Source organism: Bufo bufo, chromosome 2 (genome assembly GCF_905171765.1).
Source record: "Bufo bufo chromosome 2, aBufBuf1.1, whole genome shotgun sequence".
Lineage (NCBI taxonomy): Eukaryota > Metazoa > Chordata > Amphibia > Anura > Bufonidae > Bufo > Bufo bufo.
Window position 1 is genome coordinate 764,559,218 of NC_053390.1, and position 22,991 is coordinate 764,582,208.

Genomic DNA, 22,991 nt, shown 5'->3' on the forward strand with positions numbered 1-22,991 from the left:
AGGGGTGGGCACTGGCAGTGGGCACACTACAGTCAGTTGAAGTCGGCCTGACACACACTAGCAGCAGGCAAGCAGCTGAAATTACATTAAAGTGTAAAAATTAAATGCCTTTTTTAAGCAAAGTCCTGTGCCAGCCGGTATGAGTGGTGGGCACTGGCAGTGGGCACACTACAGTCAGTGGAAGTCAGCCTGACACACACTGGCAGGCAACTAACCTTAGATTAAAGTGTAAAAATTAAGTGCCTATTTTTTAAGCAAAGTCCTGTGCCACTCGGTATGACAGGGGTGGGCACTGGCAGTGGGCACACTACAGTCAGTTGAAGTCGGCCTGACACACACTAGCAGCAGGCAAGCAGCTGAAATTACACTAAAGTGTAAAAATTAAATGCCTTTTTTATGCAAAGTCCTGTGCCAGCCGGTATGAGTGGTGGGCACTGGCAGTGGGCACACTACAGTCAGTGGAAGTCAGCCTGACACACACTGGCAGGCAACTAACCTTAGATTAAAGTGTAAAAATTAAGTGCCTATTTTTTAAGCAAAGTCCTGTGCCACTCGGTATGACAGGGGTGGGCACTGGCAGTGGGCACACTACAGTCAGTTGAAGTCGGCCTGACACACACTAGCAGCAGGCAAGCAGCTGAAATTACATTAAAGTGTAAAAATTAAATGCCTTTTTTAAGCAAAGTCCTGTGCCAGCCGGTATGAGTGGTGGGCACTGGCAGTGGGCACACTACAGTCAGTGGAAGTCAGCCTGACACACACTGGCAGGCAACTAACCTTAGATTAAAGTGTAAAAATTAAGTGCCTATTTTTTAAGCAAAGTCCTGTGCCACTCGGTATGACAGGGGTGGGCACTGGCAGTGGGCACACTACAGTCAGTTGAAGTCGGCCTGACACACACTAGCAGCAGGCAAGCAGCTGAAATTACACTAAAGTGTAAAAATTAAATGCCTTTTTTATGCAAAGTCCTGTGCCAGCCGGTATGAGTGGTGGGCACTGGCAGTGGGCACACTACAGTCAGTGGAAGTCAGCCTGACACACACTGGCAGGCAACTAACCTTAGATTAAAGTGTAAAAATTAAGTGCCTATTTTTTAAGCAAAGTCCTGTGCCACTCGGTATGACAGGGGTGGGCACTGGCAGTGGGCACACTACAGTCAGTTGAAGTCGGCCTGACACACACTAGCAGCAGGCAAGCAGCTGAAATTACATTAAAGTGTAAAAATTAAATGCCTTTTTTAAGCAAAGTCCTGTGCCAGCCGGTATGAGTGGTGGGCACTGGCAGTGGGCACACTACAGTCAGTGGAAGTCAGCCTGACACACACTGGCAGGCAACTAACCTTAGATTAAAGTGTAAAAATTAAGTGCCTATTTTTTAAGCAAAGTCCTGTGCCACTCGGTATGACAGGGGTGGGCACTGGCAGTGGGCACACTACAGTCAGTTGAAGTCGGCCTGACACACACTAGCAGCAGGCAAGCAGCTGAAATTACACTAAAGTGTAAAAATTAAATGCCTTTTTTATGCAAAGTCCTGTGCCAGCCGGTATGAGTGGTGGGCACTGGCAGTGGGCACACTACAGTCAGTGGAAGTCAGCCTGACACACACTGGCAGGCAACTAACCTTAGATTAAAGTGTAAAAATTAAGTGCCTATTTTTTAAGCAAAGTCCTGTGCCACTCGGTATGACAGGGGTGGGCACTGGCAGTGGGCACACTACAGTCAGTTGAAGTCGGCCTGACACACACTAGCAGCAGGCAAGCAGCTGAAATTACATTAAAGTGTAAAAATGAAATGCCTTTTTTAAGCAAAGTCCTGTGCCAGCCGGTATGAGTGGTGGGCACTGGCAGTGGGCACACTACAGTCAGTGGAAGTCAGCCTGACACACACTGGCAGGCAACTAACCTTAGATTAAAGTGTAAAAATTAAGTGCCTATTTTTTAAGCAAAGTCCTGTGCCACTCGGTATGACAGGGGTGGGCACTGGCAGTGGGCACACTACAGTCAGTTGAAGTCGGCCTGACACACACTAGCAGCAGGCAAGCAGCTGAAATTACACTAAAGTGTAAAAATTAAATGCCTTTTTTATGCAAAGTCCTGTGCCAGCCGGTATGAGTGGTGGGCACTGGCAGTGGGCACACTACAGTCAGTGGAAGTCAGCCTGACACACACTGGCAGGCAACTAACCTTAGATTAAAGTGTAAAAATTAAGTGCCTATTTTTTAAGCAAAGTCCTGTGCCACTCGGTATGACAGGGGTGGGCACTGGCAGTGGGCACACTACAGTCAGTTGAAGTCGGCCTGACACACACTAGCAGCAGGCAAGCAGCTGAAATTACATTAAAGTGTAAAAATTAAATGCCTTTTTTAAGCAAAGTCCTGTGCCAGCCGGTATGAGTGGTGGGCACTGGCAGTGGGCACACTACAGTCAGTGGAAGTCAGCCTGACACACACTGGCAGGCAACTAACCTTAGATTAAAGTGTAAAAATTAAGTGCCTATTTTTTAAGCAAAGTCCTGTGCCACCGGTATGACAGGGGTGGGCACTGGCAGTGGGCACACTACAGTCAGTTGAAGTCGGCCTGACACACACTAGCAGCAGGCAAGCAGCTGAAATTACATTAAAGTGTAAAAATTAAATGCCTTTTTTAAGCAAAGTCCTGTGCCAGCCGGTATGAGTGGTGGGCACTGGCAGTGGGCACACTACAGTCAGTGGAAGTCAGCCTGACACACACTGGCAGGCAACTAACCTTAGATTAAAGTGTAAAAATTAAGTGCCTATTTTTTAAGCAAAGTCCTGTGCCACTCGGTATGACAGGGGTGGGCACTGGCAGTGGGCACACTACAGTCAGTTGAAGTCGGCCTGACACACACTAGCAGCAGGCAAGCAGCTGAAATTACACTAAAGTGTAAATATTAAATGCCTTTTTTATGCAAAGTCCTGTGCCAGCCGGTATGAGTGGTGGGCACTGGCAGTGGGCACACTACAGTCAGTGGAAGTCAGCCTGACACACACTGGCAGGCAACTAACCTTAGATTAAAGTGTAAAAATTAAGTGCCTATTTTTTAAGCAAAGTCCTGTGCCACTCGGTATGACAGGGGTGGGCACTGGCAGTGGGCACACTACAGTCAGTTGAAGTCGGCCTGACACACACTAGCAGCAGGCAAGCAGCTGAAATTACATTAAAGTGTAAAAATTAAATGCCTTTTCGAAGCAAAGTCCTGTGCCAGCCGGTATGAGTGGTGGGCACTGGCAGTGGGCACACTACAGTCAGTGGAAGTCAGCCTGACACACACTGGCAGGCAACTAACCTTAGATTAAAGTGTAAAAATTAAGTGCCTATTTTTTAAGCAAAGTCCTGTGCCACTCGGTATGACAGGGGTGGGCACTGGCAGTGGGCACACTACAGTCAGTTGAAGTCGGCCTGACACACACTAGCAGCAGGCAAGCAGCTGAAATTACACTAAAGTGTAAAAATTAAATGCCTTTTTTATGCAAAGTCCTGTGCCAGCCGGTATGAGTGGTGGGCACTGGCAGTGGGCACACTACAGTCAGTGGAAGTCAGCCTGACACACACTGGCAGGCAACTAACCTTAGATTAAAGTGTAAAAATTAAGTGCCTATTTTTTAAGCAAAGTCCTGTGCCACTCGGTATGACAGGGGTGGGCACTGGCAGTGGGCACACTACAGTCAGTTGAAGTCGGCCTGACACACACTAGCAGCAGGCAAGCAGCTGAAATTACATTAAAGTGTAAAAATTAAATGCCTTTTTTAAGCAAAGTCCTGTGCCAGCCGGTATGAGTGGTGGGCACTGGCAGTGGGCACACTACAGTCAGTGGAAGTCAGCCTGACACACACTGGCAGGCAACTAACCTTAGATTAAAGTGTAAAAATTAAGTGCCTATTTTTTAAGCAAAGTCCTGTGCCACTCGGTATGACAGGGGTGGGCACTGGCAGTGGGCACACTACAGTCAGTTGAAGTCGGCCTGACACACACTAGCAGCAGGCAAGCAGCTGAAATTACACTAAAGTGTAAAAATTAAATGCCTTTTTTATGCAAAGTCCTGTGCCAGCCGGTATGAGTGGTGGGCACTGGCAGTGGGCACACTACAGTCAGTGGAAGTCAGCCTGACACACACTGGCAGGCAACTAACCTTAGATTAAAGTGTAAAAATTAAGTGCCTATTTTTTAAGCAAAGTCCTGTGCCACTCGGTATGACAGGGGTGGGCACTGGCAGTGGGCACACTACAGTCAGTTGAAGTCGGCCTGACACACACTAGCAGCAGGCAAGCAGCTGAAATTACATTAAAGTGTAAAAATTAAATGCCTTTTTTAAGCAAAGTCCTGTGCCAGCCGGTATGAGTGGTGGGCACTGGCAGTGGGCACACTACAGTCAGTGGAAGTCAGCCTGACACACACTGGCAGGCAACTAACCTTAGATTAAAGTGTAAAAATTAAGTGCCTATTTTTTAAGCAAAGTCCTGTGCCACTCGGTATGACAGGGGTGGGCACTGGCAGTGGGCACACTACAGTCAGTTGAAGTCGGCCTGACACACACTAGCAGCAGGCAAGCAGCTGAAATTACACTAAAGTGTAAAAATTAAATGCCTTTTTTATGCAAAGTCCTGTGCCAGCCGGTATGAGTGGTGGGCACTGGCAGTGGGCACACTACAGTCAGTGGAAGTCAGCCTGACACACACTGGCAGGCAACTAACCTTAGATTAAAGTGTAAAAATTAAGTGCCTATTTTTTAAGCAAAGTCCTGTGCCACTCGGTATGACAGGGGTGGGCACTGGCAGTGGGCACACTACAGTCAGTTGAAGTCGGCCTGACACACACTAGCAGCAGGCAAGCAGCTGAAATTACATTAAAGTGTAAAAATTAAATGCCTTTTCTAAGCAAAGTCCTGTGCCAGCCGGTATGAGTGGTGGGCACTGGCAGTGGGCACACTACAGTCAGTGGAAGTCAGCCTGACACACACTGGCAGGCAACTAACCTTAGATTAAAGTGTAAAAATTAAGTGCCTATTTTTTAAGCAAAGTCCTGTGCCACTCGGTATGACAGGGGTGGGCACTGGCAGTGGGCACACTACAGTCAGTTGAAGTCGGCCTGACACACACTAGCAGCAGGCAAGCAGCTGAAATTACACTAAAGTGTAAAAATTAAATGCCTTTTTTATGCAAAGTCCTGTGCCAGCCGGTATGAGTGGTGGGCACTGGCAGTGGGCACACTACAGTCAGTGGAAGTCAGCCTGACACACACTGGCAGGCAACTAACCTTAGATTAAAGTGTAAAAATTAAGTGCCTATTTTTTAAGCAAAGTCCTGTGCCACTCGGTATGACAGGGGTGGGCACTGGCAGTGGGCACACTACAGTCAGTTGAAGTCGGCCTGACACACACTAGCAGCAGGCAAGCAGCTGAAATTACATTAAAGTGTAAAAATTAAATGCCTTTTTTAAGCAAAGTCCTGTGCCAGCCGGTATGAGTGGTGGGCACTGGCAGTGGGCACACTACAGTCAGTGGAAGTCAGCCTGACACACACTGGCAGGCAACTAACCTTAGATTAAAGTGTAAAAATTAAGTGCCTATTTTTTAAGCAAAGTCCTGTGCCACTCGGTATGACAGGGGTGGGCACTGGCAGTGGGCACACTACAGTCAGTTGAAGTCGGCCTGACACACACTAGCAGCAGGCAAGCAGCTGAAATTACACTAAAGTGTAAAAATTAAATGCCTTTTTTATGCAAAGTCCTGTGCCAGCCGGTATGAGTGGTGGGCACTGGCAGTGGGCACACTACAGTCAGTGGAAGTCAGCCTGACACACACTGGCAGGCAACTAACCTTAGATTAAAGTGTAAAAATTAAGTGCCTATTTTTTAAGCAAAGTCCTGTGCCACTCGGTATGACAGGGGTGGGCACTGGCAGTGGGCACACTACAGTCAGTTGAAGTCGGCCTGACACACACTAGCAGCAGGCAAGCAGCTGAAATTACATTAAAGTGTAAAAATTAAATGCCTTTTTTAAGCAAAGTCCTGTGCCAGCCGGTATGAGTGGTGGGCACTGGCAGTGGGCACACTACAGTCAGTGGAAGTCAGCCTGACACACACTGGCAGGCAACTAACCTTAGATTAAAGTGTAAAAATTAAGTGCCTATTTTTTAAGCAAAGTCCTGTGCCACTCGGTATGACAGGGGTGGGCACTGGCAGTGGGCACACTACAGTCAGTTGAAGTCGGCCTGACACACACTAGCAGCAGGCAAGCAGCTGAAATTACACTAAAGTGTAAAAATTAAATGCCTTTTTTATGCAAAGTCCTGTGCCAGCCGGTATGAGTGGTGGGCACTGGCAGTGGGCACACTACAGTCAGTGGAAGTCAGCCTGACACACACTGGCAGGCAACTAACCTTAGATTAAAGTGTAAAAATTAAGTGCCTATTTTTTAAGCAAAGTCCTGTGCCACTCGGTATGACAGGGGTGGGCACTGGCAGTGGGCACACTACAGTCAGTTGAAGTCGGCCTGACACACACTAGCAGCAGGCAAGCAGCTGAAATTACATTAAAGTGTAAAAATTAAATGCCTTTTTTAAGCAAAGTCCTGTGCCAGCCGGTATGAGTGGTGGGCACTGGCAGTGGGCACACTACAGTCAGTGGAAGTCAGCCTGACACACACTGGCAGGCAACTAACCTTAGATTAAAGTGTAAAAATTAAGTGCCTATTTTTTAAGCAAAGTCCTGTGCCACTCGGTATGACAGGGGTGGGCACTGGCAGTGGGCACACTACAGTCAGTTGAAGTCGGCCTGACACACACTAGCAGCAGGCAAGCAGCTGAAATTACATTAAAGTGTAAAAATTAAATGCCTTTTTTAAGCAAAGTCCTGTGCCAGCCGGTATGAGTGGTGGGCACTGGCAGTGGGCACACTACAGTCAGTGGAAGTCAGCCTGACACACACTGGCAGGCAACTAACCTTAGATTAAAGTGTAAAAATTAAGTGCCTATTTTTTAAGCAAAGTCCTGTGCCACTCGGGATGACAGGGGTGGGCACTGGCAGTGGGCACACTACAGTCAGTTGAAGTCGGCCTGACACACACTGGCAGGCAACTAACCTTAGATTAAAGTGTAAAAATGAAGTGCCTTTTTTTTAAGCAAAGTCCTGTGCCACACGGGATGACAGGGGTGGGCACTGGCAGTGGGCACACTACAGTCAGTTGAAGTCGGCCTGACACACACTAGCAGCAGGCAAGCAGCTGAAATTACACTAAAGTGTAAAAATTAAATGCCTTTTTTATGCAAAGTCCTGTGCCAGCCGGTATGAGTGGTGGGCACTGGCAGTGGGCACACTACAGTCAGTGGAAGTCAGCCTGACACACACTGGCAGGCAACTAACCTTAGATTAAAGTGTAAAAATTAAGTGCCTTTTTTTAAGCAAAGTCCTGTGCCACACGGAATGACAGGGGTGAGCACTGGCAGTGGGCACACTACAGTCTGTGGGCCTGCAGCTCCTCACACACAGGCAGGCCAGGCAACTGCAATATGTATATAAAGGAAAAAAAAAAAGCAGACTAATGTTGCAGCCCTAAAAAGGGCTTTTTGGGGTGCTGTCAGGACGCTGTCCTTACAGCAGAGATCAGATGAGTCTTTCAGGACTGGAGTGGACACTGAATTCACTAGCCTAGCTATCGATTTCCCAATTAAATCAGCAGCAGTTACAGTCTCCCTCCTCTCACTAAGACTGCAGCTTCAGAATGAATCTAAAATGGATGCTGTGCAGGAGGTGGGAGGGTCTGGGAGGGAGGGTATGCTGCTGATTGGCTGGAATGTGTCTGCTGACTGTGAGGTACAGGGTCAAAGTTTGCTCAATGATGATGTATAGGGGGCGGACCGAACATCGCATGTGTTCGCCCGGCAGAGGCGAACGCGAACAAGCTATGTTCGCCGGGAACTGTTCGCCGTCGGATAGTTCGGGCCATCTCTAGTCTTCAGATCAGTAGACGTTTCTCCCACATACAACAGCCTACATGGGCAGGTTAAGACATAAATAACAAAATTGGAGTTGCATGTGAGATGGAAGCGTATGGGATAAGTGACCCCTGTCGTTGGGTGTATAAAAGATCTACCCTTACATATCATTCTGCAATTGACACAGCATAGGCAGGGGAAGCTCCCCTTGCCCTGTTTGGTCAAGGTAGTTTGTGTCAGTCTAGATTTGGGACCAACATCTGCTTTCACTAGCTGGTCACGTAGATTTCTCGATCTACAATATGAGAAAAGTGGAGGGGATCTGAATTCAGGCACTCTGCTAAGACAACCCCCCAGAATGCCCCAATGTTGTTGGATGATACGATTTATATCCTCACTTTGTTCAGTATACTTGAAGATAAAGGGAATCCTGGTCTGAGACTAGTGATGAGCGGGAGGTGCCACATTCGATTTCGACGAAATTCGCAAATATTCGCTAGAATATTCGTCTCATATTCGTCGAAATGGAATATTCGTCATTATTCTAGTTATCGCGATTAATATGCGACTTAAATAATCGCGTATTGCGATTTTAACTTAAGGCAACTTTCCTATTGGTTTGATATTTAGAATTAGCGAAGATGACGAATATGACGAATGTATTCGTCATATTCCTCAAAACGAAGATAACTAAATATTCTCCATCTTCGTTTTAGCTCCATATTTGTCAAGTTCGCTAATTCTAGCAATCAAATAGGAAAGTTGACTATTGAGACAGCTGTGTTTAATTTGCTATGCGATTATATTACTTTGCTTTTTTTTAAATAAATAGAATAATTATAATAATTATCAAGTATTATAACTATTCTATTTATTAAAAAAAAAGCTAAGTAATATAATCGCATAGCGAATTAAACAGAGCTGTCTCTATAGTCAACTTTCCTATTTGATTGCTAGAATTAGCGAAGTTGACGAATATGGAGCTAAAACGAAGATGGAGAATATTTTGTTATCTTCGTTTTGAGGAATATGATGAATACATTCGTCATATACCTCATCTTCACTAATTCTACCAAGCCAACCATAGTAAACCAGGTCTAAGTTGAAATCGCAATGCGATTACTTCAAGTTATATTAATCGCATTGCGATTTCAACTTAGAGCTGTGTTTCTAATGGGTCAGCTTGCTAGAATTAACGAAGTTAATGAATATAGAATATAGCAGTGCTAAGTTGAAATCGCAATGCGATTAATATAACTTGAAGTAATCGCATTGCGATTTCAACAGCACTGCTATATTCCATATTCGTTAACTTCGTTAATTCTAGCAAGCTGACCCATTAGAAACCCAGCTCTAAGTTGAAATCGCAATGCAATTACTTCAAGTTATATTAATTGCATTGCGATTTTAACTTAATTCTCACATCCGACAGTACATTCTAGTATGGAGGCGTTCCCATGGTGATGGAGACGCTCCATGAGCACGGAAGTCGGCAGAAGCGGCAACGGGCACTGACTGGAGCAGCCAGGAATCCTCAGAACAGGTAAGACCTACTTTTGGGAAGTGGGAAAGAAAAAAATATAACAATAAAAAAATAAAAAATAAAATAATATTCGAAAATAACAAATTTATAGCGATATATTAAAAATATTCGCGAAGTGCCGATATTCGCAAAAAAAAATTTGCTATTCGAATATTTGCGCTCAACACTATCTGAGACCTGTTTGTTTCCCTTCTCTTCAAGGTGCTACTCCTATCCATGGTGTGGATCTTATCAATATGGGAGTCAAGTAACCGGGGGATATCCCCTTTTTAAGAATTTCTTGGCCATAGTGTTCAGGGAATGGTCTAAAACTTCCGGTTCGGAGACAATCCTTTTGACTCTGAGAAATTGAGAAAAGGGCAAATGTTTTACCATATTACGTGGATGTCCACTGTCGAAACACAAGAGGGTGTTTTTGTCTGTAGGTTTGGTAAACAACTGTGTGTGTAACTTCCCTTCACTATATTTAACTGTGGTATTCAGAAACTGGATCTCAGTTTCTGAATATACCAGAGTGAACTGTAAATCTTTATTCACACTGTTCAAAAATGCATGGAACTCAGATAATTGAACAACACTGCCTGTCCATATGAGGAAGATGTCGTCAATGTAGCTCCACCACCGCAGCACATGGCTGCGGTGGTGGGATAGATAGACGACATCCTCCTCAAAACACCTCATAAAAATATTGGCGTAGGTCGGTGCTACGTTCGACCCCATGGCCACACCTCGTTTTTGTTTGTAAAACACATCCTGGAAAAGGAAATAGTTATACCTCAAAATGATTTCCAATAGATCAATAATGAATGCATTTGCAGGTGCAGTGAGGGAAGACATGTCTAGCATATGTTTGATGGCCAAAATGCCCAAATTGTGGTCAATGGAGGTATACAAATTTGTCACATCGAACGATGCAAGACATATACTCTGTACATCAGTAAAATCAATAATTTCCAACTTGTCTAGGAAGTCAGTCGTATCCTGTATATACGACTCAGCTCCCATTGCAAAGTTGCGCAAAACTTTATCTAGAAAAACCGCAACACTGCTAAATACAGAATCTGAACTGGACACAATCGGGCGACCAGGAGGGTCAATCAAAGATTTGTGCACTTTGGGAAGTATATATATATATATAACAGGTGTGACCGGATGGTCAACTGTAAGAAATTTGCACAAATCATCGTCAATGATGCCCACCATGACTGCGTCCGTCAAACACTGCTTAATCAGCCTGGCGATCAATATGCTGATTGATGTAATTGTTTTATTGATAATTGTATGTAGGGGTTGAGCTATATATACCCCACGTTGCACTTGTGTTCACTGCTTGAAAAAGGCTCTTTGTATGAGCTGAAACGTTGCCTACGCCACATGGGTGAATAAATCACTATTTATTATCTGGAGTGCTGTCCGGTTTCCTGTCTATAATATTGGGTAAGCAGCTATACCCTTGGACTTAGCACCCGCCATCTCCATTCGTCCGGTGCCGCCATCATGTTTCATTGTATATTATCTTGCTTGGGTGGCTGAGCACGGTTATATTTTTGCTATTTTTGCATTCTCTATTTTTCTATTTTTATTATGATGGATACAGAATTCCCATGTGGCTCTATATACTCCCAGGAGGAGACCGATTGTATATTGCAGAACATTGGGGGAGATGCCGCCTTTTTGAATACCCCTTCAGCCAAGGGGTTAAAGGAGTTAAAGAAAAAGTTAGAATTTTGTCAAAAAAGACTGCTTCATTACGTCTACATATGACCACCCTTGGTGAATATTACAAAGCCCAAAGAATACCTCGTGGCATGAGGTCGCATTTGAGGCCAATATTTTTATGAGGTGTTTTGAGGAGGATGTCGTCTATCTATCCCACCACCGCAGCCATGTGCTGCGGTGGTGGAGATACATTGACGACATCTTCCTCATATGGACAGGCAGTGTTGTTCAATTATCTGAGTTCCATGCATTTTTGAACAGTGTGAATAAAGATTTACAGTTCACTCTGGTATATTCAGAAACTGAGATCCAGTTTCTGGATACCACAGTTAAATATAGTGAAGGGAAGTTACACACACAGTTGTTTACCAAACCTACAGACAAAAACACCCTCTTGTGTTTCGACAGTGGACATCCACGTAATATGGTAAAACATTTGCCCTTTTCTCAATTTCTCAGAGTCAAAAGGATTGTCTCTGAACCGGAAGTTTTAGACCATTCCCTGAACACTATGGCCAAGAAATTCTTGAAAAGGGGATACCCCCCCCCCGGTTACTTGACTCCCATATTGATAAGATCCACACCATGGATAGGAGTAGCACCTTGAAGAGAAGGAAAACAAACAGGTCTCAGACCAGGATTCCCTTTATCTCCAAGTATACTGAACAAAGTGAGGATATAAATCGTATCATTAAACGACATTATGGCATTCTGGGGGGTTGTCTTAGCAGAGTGCCTGAATTCAGATCCCCTCCACTTTTCTCATATTGTAGATAGAGAAATCTACGTGACCAGCTAGTGAAAGCAGATATTGGTCCCAAATCTAGACTGACACAAACTACCTTGACCAAACAGGGCAAGGGGAGCTTCCCCTGCCTATGCTGTGTCAATTGCAGAATGATATGTAAGGGTAGATCTTTTATACACCCAACGACAGGGGTCACTTATCCCATACGTTTCCATCTCACATGCAACTCCAATTTTGTTATTTATGTCTTAACCTGCCCATGTAGGCTGTTGTATGTGGGAGAAATGTCTACTGATCTGAAGACGCGTCTTAACAACCATCGCTACACGATTCGTAAAAAACGACAAAATTTACCGATTCCCAAACATTTCTCTGATTTTAAACACTCTGAGAAGGATCTTAAAAGCTGGATTATAGATCATATTCCCTTGCCTAGGCATGGGGGTAATAAAGTATTGATGTTGAAAAGAAGGAGCTATATTGGATATACACATTGCATTGTTTAAAACCTAATGGGCTGAATATGGATTATAATCCGGGATTGTATTCATAGGGTAGTGGTTTGCCCTACAATGTTTCTGCATATGTACTTTGGCCATGATCCTGTGTGTAGATAGTGGACTATGAACACAAACAAGCTACATTAAGGACTTCTGGTCTTCTTTTTTTATATTTTCACAGATGTGATGGATTCTGGGAAATGAGGAACAAGCGTGCCCTGCAGAGGAACACTGCGTCCACATGCCAATGTCATTATATGTTATTAACATTATCACAGTTTTATTCTGTTCCAGGTTGTGTCAAATATATATTTTTATTTTACTTAATTTCAGCTTTGGGTCATCAGGAGATCCCTGGCAGGGGTTATAAACAAGAAGTGATTTGTGGGCTTTGTGGAGACAGGCGTGGCGTGTCGCGTCATGTTTGTCGACACTTTATGCCCACTAGGATAGAGGGTCTGTACCTTTGACGAGGTGCAGCCTCCCCATATATTTATCCTCTAAGATACCCAGTATACATGACTCTGGGCGAGCTTCCAGACTCCGTGATGGCGCTGCCCGCATTAAGTATGTATGGGCATGCGTGCACGGTTATAGATTACTTACCCATTGTAAAATGGCCACTTGAGTGGCTTATAGATAGAGCGCATGCTCCACAAACGGCACTCCGTGACCTCACGTCGCATGTCTTTGACGCAACCTGGCGCCTGCGCAGTAGCATCTTCCGAACGCCGACTTTGGCGATAGCCTGCATGTGGGACTCAGGTATACCTGCAGGGTATGTTATTGTTTTTCAGATTTTCAGGTATTGCATCACTCCTCCCATTGTTACATCATATGATGTTGCACACATATATTCAATTTACAGCACTTTGCACTGTTTCTTGTATTTTACAAGATCGTAACTATGTATGCACTTTATTTCTATATGGGTAGGTCCCCACACGGACCATATGCACTTTATATAGATACTGGATATATTTTATGTAGATTTAATAATCTTTTTTATGCACAATATGCTGATTGAAGTAATTGTTTTATTGATAATTGTATGTAGGGGTTGAGCTATATATACCCTATGTTGCACTTGTGTTTACTGCTTGAAAAAGGCTCTTTGTATGAGCTGAAACGTTGCCTACACCACATGGGTGAATAAATCATTATTTTTTATCTGGAGTGCTGTCCGGTTACCTGTCTATAATATTGGGTAAGCAGTTATACCCTTGGACCTAGCACCCGCCATCTTCATTCGTCCGGTGCCGCCATTGTGTTTAATTGTGTGTATATATATATGATAAGATAAGGGAGGGACGGTGGGGCACCTGAGAACATACGCCTGTGAGTGAGGCTGTGGCTCGAATATGAAGAGTCTCCGCCTCTCCCACAAATGCAGGCTGTCTAATCAGCCTTACCAACTTGTGGTCATGGCTACGGCCAAGGGATATCCGAAGAACCCTAGGGAGAGAAACAACTTAACCCAGCTAGGCGTGTCTTAGCTAACCTGACTAAATGGCTTGTTGTGTGCCCTAAGCCATGATCGTGGGTAGGCCTATAAGTGGGCAAAAACCAAGCCAAGTAGGGTAGAAAAGGAACTCGAATGGCATGTGCAAACTAATCCCCAAGTCTACTGCAAGGCGTGTATAAGGCAAGACTAGAAGGAGACCTACAACCCATGTTGTGGATGACAAGGCCAGAGACATGATGCTGAATATTGCGGATACTGCCCCAAAGCGGAATGGAGGACCGGGAATATGTTGTGAAATGGATCATGAAAACCAACTGAACCTTGTAAAGTTTTGGTTCTAGTGCGAGTACTGGCAATGCCCTAGCCTCAAGAGATCGTGGGACCGAAACCTAACTGCCTAGACTATGCAGGAATGAGGGCCAAAAAGAACCATGTAGATAGGAAGAGAATCCTGAATCTGAATCTTCTGCCGTTAGGAAATGCTGGACCTTGTCCAAAACCCAATTCAACGTGGTTGTAGGGAGTCTGGGGTTAGTGCGGCAAGAAGCTACGAAGCCATAATATACAAGATTCTGTCTATGCCTTCCCATGAGGGAGGGAATGCAATTGCAATGAAGCTACCGGCGAAAATGAATTCCTGGTCGTGGTCAAAAGGCAAAGACTTTGCGCGGGGACCTGGTTGACAAGATATGATCGACTACGATCAGAGACTGAAATGCTAGAGGGAATTGCCCTACTTGTTCTTCCTCTGGCAAGACCTGAACAAAAGCATGAACAATTAAAGCAAGACGAAATATCTGCGTAAGACATGACAATGATGCTGTAGGGCGAACCGGACCAGTTTGCGGTCAAAACATAAAGTGAGCGATCAACATGGATTATTAGGAAATTAGGGAAGCAGGTATGTATGCGATACATATGGGCCAAATCAGCCCAGATGCACAGATGGACAACCAACCAGGCAATCAGCCCAGCAGGACTGAAAACAGTCATCGGGCCCAGAAGCCATGGGGCCGAAGCCATCATCGGGCCCCCGAAGCCATGGGGCCGAAGCCGTCATCGGGCCTCCAAAGCCATGGGGCCGAAGCCGTCATCGGGCCACCAAAGCCATGAGGCCTAGTTTAACCATGAGGCCTAGCGTACCCCTAACAAACAATACATGAAAAACGGTCATGAGGCCCCCGAAGCCATGAGGCTGGATTAGTCATAGGGCCCCCGAAGCCAGAGGGATGACGTTGCAGTGACGATAAGTAATTAAAACGTAAGCCGGACCTGATGGGATATGCAGCGACTAGAATGATTGGATTGGCTAGAAGGTGGCCTAAGGAACATAACTGCCAACAGGCGTTGAAAATATAGACATTAGTAATCTGAAGCACGTGCATACATAAAACACTAACCACCGCAAACCATAAAACGTAAACATGAAATTGAAACTGAGATGGGAGAAAAACAAGAGCCTGAGGCATTGCAAGTTCGCTAAGAGAAGTCTCTTCTCGTGACAAACAAATGAACAGCTTGTGAAAACATAGCAGGAAACCTACTTCTATTGGCCCACTGAGCTCCGCTGAGGAGCTGTTTGGTGAACTGGGGCAGGAGACCAATCTGAGTGAATACGAACCAGAAGTAAAAGGAGACCAGTCTGAGTGATCATGAACCAGGATTAAACAGAAAAGTAGGCCTATGGAATTTAACAGACCACCGAGGAAGGGAACGTAAGCCTGAAAAGAAAGCAGTTATGTTTGTCGGGAGAAAGGTACCAGAGCGGTGGGTGCAGACTGCCCGGTGAGATTATTGAGAAAAACCATGACGTAGCAATGAACAGGAGAATGCAGCTTTGAGTGGAAGCAGAGTACAACACATGATGTAACAACAAATGGGTGAATGGAGCTTTGGATGTGAGTGGTACCTAAAAAACATGGTATGGGCGTAGCTCTGAGTATGGGTAGCGCATGAAAAGCATGGTATAAAGCAGACGTATAAATGCAATCTGAAAGTGAGCAGAGTATTGAACGTGATGCGAAAGCAGACACGTGAACGCAGATCTAGTAGTGAACGGAGTATAGGACAAGATGTAAAAGCAGACATGCGGACGCAGCTTTGGATGTGAACGGAATATTAACTTGATGTGACAGCATACATGGAAAGCTGCTTTGGTGAGTGGGGTATACAACTCTGGGTATAAGCAGAGCATGTAATTTGGTATAACAGCAGCTCTGGTTGTGAACGGAGCATAACATAGGATGTAACAGCGACGTGAATGCAGTTCTTGAAATGGGCCTGGAAAGAACCTGTAGTAGCATAGGACATGTGAACGCAGCTCTGAGTGCGAGTGGAGCAAACATGATGTACCGATAGACGTATGAATGCAACTCTGGTCGTGGGTGGAGTGCAAAAAAAAGATTTGACAGCGTAGTGTGAATGCACCTCTGGGTCTGCCCAAGAATGAAATTGGAAGAATAGCAGCTCTAAATGTGAGTGGAGCATAAACATGATGTAACAGTGAACGTGAATGCAGCTCTGAAGCAAGCCTAGTATGAACATGTTGTGACAGCGAACGTGTAAACACAGCTCTCACAGTGAGCAGAGCAAACATGGTATACCAGTCGACGCATGAACGCAGCTCTGGTTGTGAGTGGAGCAAGGTGTGAACACCAGGGTGGTTCGTCCAGAGAATAAAAATGGAGTAACAGTAGCAGCTATGGCTGTAAGCCGAGTACACAACATGTAATAACAGACGTGTAATACGGATCCGGCTGTCGGCTTGGTACGGAATGAGAGATGTAACAGCCAACAGGTGACCACAGCTTGAATGTGAGACCAATCTGAGTGAATACGAACCCAGAGTAGGAAAGTGCTGGACAGTAAAGACATGCGGATGCAGCATAAGACATGAAATAAAAGCCGAAATTGTAAATGCCGCTCAGGATAACAGCAGAGCATGAAAGTGCAGCAGGGTTTTTAAGTACATGGAGCAGTGAAATACGTGAAGTCTAAAGATGGTGGTAGCGGGGGGAGGGGGGAGACATGTGGCAAGGAATAGCTACAGCAAGAGGCCTTAACAATAACAGCTGCGTCCGATCTCCAAACATGACGTCACGTGCAGCCCGGGTAACTCTTCCGCTGAAGTAACTTTTTATACGAGACGAACAAAGCGAAGTAAAACTTGTAAGATTTATAGGAACTAACTCCCATTACCAACAAACAAAGTTGAAAAGAAATAGAAGTATTTAGCCCCAACTAGCAAACCTGAGGTAGCAGATTCTGATGCGAAGCCTACCGTTCGCTAGCAAATTCGGTTCCGACCGGCCAGGAGAGATGGCCCCGGCCCAACCTACGGACGTAGTATGGCGCGTGCATGCTACGGTAGCAGAGAGCAAAATAACGAGCTCCATGCGGCAAAGAAAGAATCCTACCACCAGAGAAGCTAGTTTGCTAATGACACCCAGCGGCAGCTGTGCACCTGAGAACACACGCCGGGGAGTAAGGCTGTGGCTCGTATATGAAGAGCCTCCGACCCTCCCACAAATGCAGGCTGACTAATCAGCCTTACCAACATATATATATATATATATATATATATACACTCACCTAAAGAATTATTAGGAACACCTGTTCTATTTCTCATTAATGCAATTATCTAGTCACCCAATCACATGGCATTTGCATTAATGCATTTAGGGGGGTGCTCCTGGTCAAGACAATCTCCTGAAATCCAATTAAGCAATTTTGAGTGTGGCATGGTTGTTGGTGCCAGACGGGCCGGTCTGAGTATTTCACAATCTGCTCAGTTACTGGGATTTTCACGCACAACCATTTCTAGGGTTTACAAAGAATGGTTTGAAAAGGGAAAAACATCCAGTATGCGGCAGTCCTGTGGGCAAAAATGCCTTGTGGATGCTAGAGGTCAGAGGAGAATGGGCTGACTGATTCAAGCTGATAGAAGAGCAACGTTGACTGAAATAACCACTCGTTACAACCGAGGTATGCAGCAAAGCATTTGTGAAGCCACAACACGCACAACCTTGAGGTGGATGGGCTACAACAGCAGAAGACCCCACCGGGTACCACTCATCTCCACTACAAATAGGAAAAAGAGGCTACAGTTTGCACAAGCTAACCAAAATTGGACTGTTGAAGACTGGAAAAATGTTGCCTGGTCTGATGAGTCTCGATTTCTGTTGAGACATTGAAATGGTAGAGTCCGAATTTGGCGTAAACAGAATGAGAACATGTATCCATCATGCCTTGTTACCACTGTGCAGGCTGGTGATGGTGGTGTAATGGTGTGGGGGATGTTTTCTGGACACACTTTAGGCCCCTTAGTGCCAATTGGGCATCGTTTAAATGCCACGGGCTACCTGAGCATTGTTTCTGACCATGTCCATCCCTTCATGACCACCATGTACCCATCCTCTGATGGCTACTTCCAGCAGGATAATGCACCATGTCACAAAGCTCAAATCATTTCAAATTGGTTTCTTGAACATGACAATGAGTTCACTGTACTAAAATGGCCCCCACAGTCACCAGATCTCAACCCAATAGAGCATCTTTGGAATGTGGTGGAACGGGAGCTTCGTGCCCTGGATGTGCATCCCTCAAATCTCAATCAACTGCAAGATGCTATCCTATCAATATGGGCCAACATTTCTAAAGAATGCTATCAGCACCTTGTTGAATAAATGCCACGTAGAATTAAAGCAGTTCTGAAGGCAAAAGGGGGTCCAACACCGTATTAGTATGGTGTTCCTAATAATTCTTTAGGTGAGTGTATATATACAGTATATATACAGTGGGATGCGAAAGTTTTGGCAACCTTGTTAATCGTCATGATTTTCCTGTATAAATCGTTGGTTGTTACGATAAAAAATGTCAGTTAAATATATCATATAGGAGACACACACAGTGATATTTGAGAAGTGAAATTAAGTTTATTGGATTTACAGAAAGTGTGCTATAATTGTTTTAACTAAATTAGGCAGGTGCATAAATTTGGGCACCACAAAAAAGAAATGAAATCAATATTTAGTAGATCCTCCTTTTGCAGAAATTACAGCCTCTAAACACTTCCTGTAGGTTCCAATGAGAGTCTGGATTCTGGTTGAAGGTATTTTGGACCATTCCTCTTTACAAAACATCTTTAGTTCATTCAGGTTTGATGGCTTCCGAGCATGGACAGCTCTCTTTAAGTCACACCACAGATTTTCAATTATATTCAGGTCTGGGGACTGAGATGGCCATTCCAGAACATTGTACTTGTTCCTCTGCATAAATGCCTTAGTGGATTTTGAGCAGTGTTTAGGGTCGTTGTCTTGTTGAAAGATCCAGCCCCGGCGCAGCTTCAGCTTTGTCACTGATTCCTGGACATTGGTCTCCAGAATCTGCTGATACTGAGTGGAATCCATGCGTCCCTCAACTTTGACAAGATTCCCAATCCCTGCACTGGCCACACAGCCCCACAGCATGATGGAACCACCACCATATTTTACTGTAGGTAGCAGGTGTTTTTCTTGGAATGCTGTGTTCTTTTCCTCCATGCATAACGCCCCTTGTTATGGCCAAATAACTCAATTTTAGTTTCATCAGTCCACAGCACCTTATTCCAAAATGAAGCTGGCTTGTCCAAATGTGCTTTAGCCCACCTCAAGCGGCACTTTTTGTGCTGTGGGCGGAGAAAAGGCTTCCTCTGCATCACTCTCGCATACAGCATCTCCTTGTGTAAAGTGTGCCGAATGGTTGAACGATGCACAGTGACTCCATCTGCAGCAAGATGATGTTGTAGGTTTTTGGTGCTGGTGTGTGGGTTGATTCTGACTGTTCTCACCATTCGTCGCTTCTGTCTATCCGAGATTTATCTTGGTCTGGCACTTCGAGCCTTAACTTGAACTGAGCCTGTGGTCTTCCATTTCCTCAATATGTTCCTAACTGTGGAAACAGACAGCTGAAATCTCTGAGACAGCTTTCTGTATCCTTCCCCTAAACCATGATGGTGAACAATCTTTGTCTTCAGGTCATTTGAGAGTTGTTCTGAGATCCCCATGTTGCTACTCTTCAGAGAAAATTAAAAGAGGAGGGAAACTTACAATTGACCCCCTTAAATACTCTTTCTCATAATTGGATTCACCTGTGTATGTAGGTCAGGGGTCACTGAGCTTACCAAGCCAATTTGAGTTCCAATAATTAGTTCTAAAGGTTTTGGAATCAATAAAATGACAACAGTGCCCAAATGTATGCACCTGCCTAATTTTGTTTAAACAATTATAGCACACCTTCTGTAAATCCAATAAACTTAATTTCACTTCTCAATGACTTAAAGGATGGAAGATACCCAGGCAATAAACCACCCATCTACCTTACCGCCCCTTCCTGTTCCCCAATTAACACACAGAAACATCTTCTTGGGAAAAGAGCCTTCTCGGCCAATTTATTCAACAACATTAATTATCACTTCACAGAAAATACGTAATAACACGCATAACATATCAATTACCATAACAATTATCATAACATCTGAACCATTGAATAGGATCCTAGAAGGCAACAGGTAAGCTGTGTTCTCCACCATTCACCTCCACTTGTAATATCGCCTTACCCTCGGCCGCGGCCACCGACCCGAGAGCACCGAATACTCCAACTGTAATTAGTCTCCCCTGTAGGCCCATCTGCCCACAGGAGCCCCATGCACAAGCTTACCGAACCTCCTGAGATGCACACTCCACCTTGGCATGCACCTCTTAAACCTATCATTGCCTTCCAGGACCCTCCATTACCACGCCACGAACGACCATAGGAGAAACCTCACCTATGGGAGTCCAGCCACACCCGAAAAGCCGTCTCCAGACCCTCCTGAATCCCTAAGGCCCACATGTCAATACCCACCTCATTCAGGTGAACACCATCAGACCTAAGGAACTGAGGCGATGCCGCCTCCAGCTCCCGGTGCCGCACCACAATTCCACCATGGCGCCTCACAAAACGTCCAACCTCCCTATTAAGTTTAGCCCGGGCCTTATTAAGCCGGTCAACCGACCTCGCAAAACGCCAGGCTCTCCGAGCCACAACCTCGGACCAAACCACCAACACACCCGGAACATCCGACCACAAACGCAAAAGATCCAGCTTCATATCACGAATCACCTCCCTAGTACTGCGAACACCCAGGTCATTCCCCCCAACGTGCAACACAACAATATCAGGTGACCTATCCAACGAAACTGAAGCATGAAATTCCGGGTGCACCCTACCCCACAACAGGCCCCGTATGCCGATCCAGCGCACTTGCATGTCAGCCGGGTCGAACCCCAACTGCCGTCCGTTCCTCCGCACGTCCGCCCGCAATGCTCCCCAGTACACGTAGGAGTGTCCGAAGATTCAAGCCATACAAGCCGACCCTGTAAACACAAAAAATTAAAACCTAACTCACCAGTCAGCGTAATAAAATACTGTATAGACAACCGAACATTGATCCCCTTGGCACTCACAACATGTGAGTACGAGCATACGACTGATAACACCTAGATTCCCACCGGCCAATACGTTTAATGGCCTCCTCCCCCAGGCCCCATCTGGCCGCCTCCGTTGCCGCCCCAATCCTAAAAGAATGGGACGCAAAATCCTGAGCCGGGTAACCCGCTGCGAACAAACACTTCCGAAACAGACACCCCCGAACTATAAGACAAACCTTTAAAATATACCAACAGCATCTGAAAATCCTCCACTACCTCACAACCCCCCACCTGATCCAACAACTGCTCCCACTGGGACCACACCGAAGAATACGCCAACCACGTACTCCTACTCACGGACCGGCAAATCAACTCAGAGGAGACCCCAAGGCCACGTTCCAGAGCCACTGAGGACATGATAGACCCTTCTCGTCCGCATCCGGCACCAGCCCGCGAAAACGATCCCACTGAAAGCGAGAAAGTGAATCAGCAATGTCGTTATCAACACCCGGAACATGCACAGCCACAAAACAGGCATTCAACCGCAAGCCACTAAGCACTAAATGGCGAAGCAAGCGCACCACCAGGGGCGAATTAGCAGACTGACTGTTAATCGCCTGAACCACCCCCATGTTGTCACAGCAAAATCTCACTCTTTTATTTCTGAGCACGTCCCCCCACAACTCAACAGACAAAATGATCGGAAACAATTCCAACAAAACCAGATTCCTCAAAAAACCTGCCTCCACCCAAACCTCCGGCCAGGCACCAGCGCTCCACTGCCCCCGGCAAAAGGCCCCGTAACCACAAGACCCCGACGCATCCGTACACAATTCCAAATCAAAACTGGACACCAACAGGTCATCCCGAACCTCAGATGATAACCGCAAAAAATGGAAGGGCCTCCGCACCCCAGCCGTCGCCATGGCCAAGCGCCTGCAGAACACCCGGCCCATTGGTAGAATTCTGCATGCAAAATTCAACTTCCCTAGAACCAACTGCACATGCCGCAACTGCACCTTTTTCGCCCTCCTTAAAAAGGCAATATCCTCACGCAAGTCTGCCACCTTCTCCTCCGGCAACCGACACTCCATGGCCACACTATCTATTACTATACCCAAAAATTTAACAGACGTCGCCGGGCCCTCCGTCTTTTCCGGTGCCAACGGGACACCCAAACGACCAGCTATGCTCTCCATCGTGTGAAGTAACACCGAACAAACTCGCGACCCAGCAGGTCCCAGAAACAAAAAGTCGTCAAGATAATGTAAAACAGAAGTCCAACCCGCCTCCTGCTTCACCACCCACTCCAAAAAGGAAGCAAACTTCTCAAACAAAGAACATGAAATTGCACAACCCATCGGCAGACAACAATCAACATAAAAACTGCCTTCCCACTTAAACCCCAACAAATGCAAACTGTCCGGATGAATGGGTAACAAACGAAAAGCGGCCTCTATATCCGTCTTCGCCAACAAAGCCCCTTTTCCAAAACAACGCACCCACCGAACCGCCTCATCAAATGAAGTATACGAAACCGAACAAAGCTCCTCAGCAATACCATCATTAACAGAACTACCCTCAGGAAACGACAAGTGGTGTATGAGCCTAAACTTGC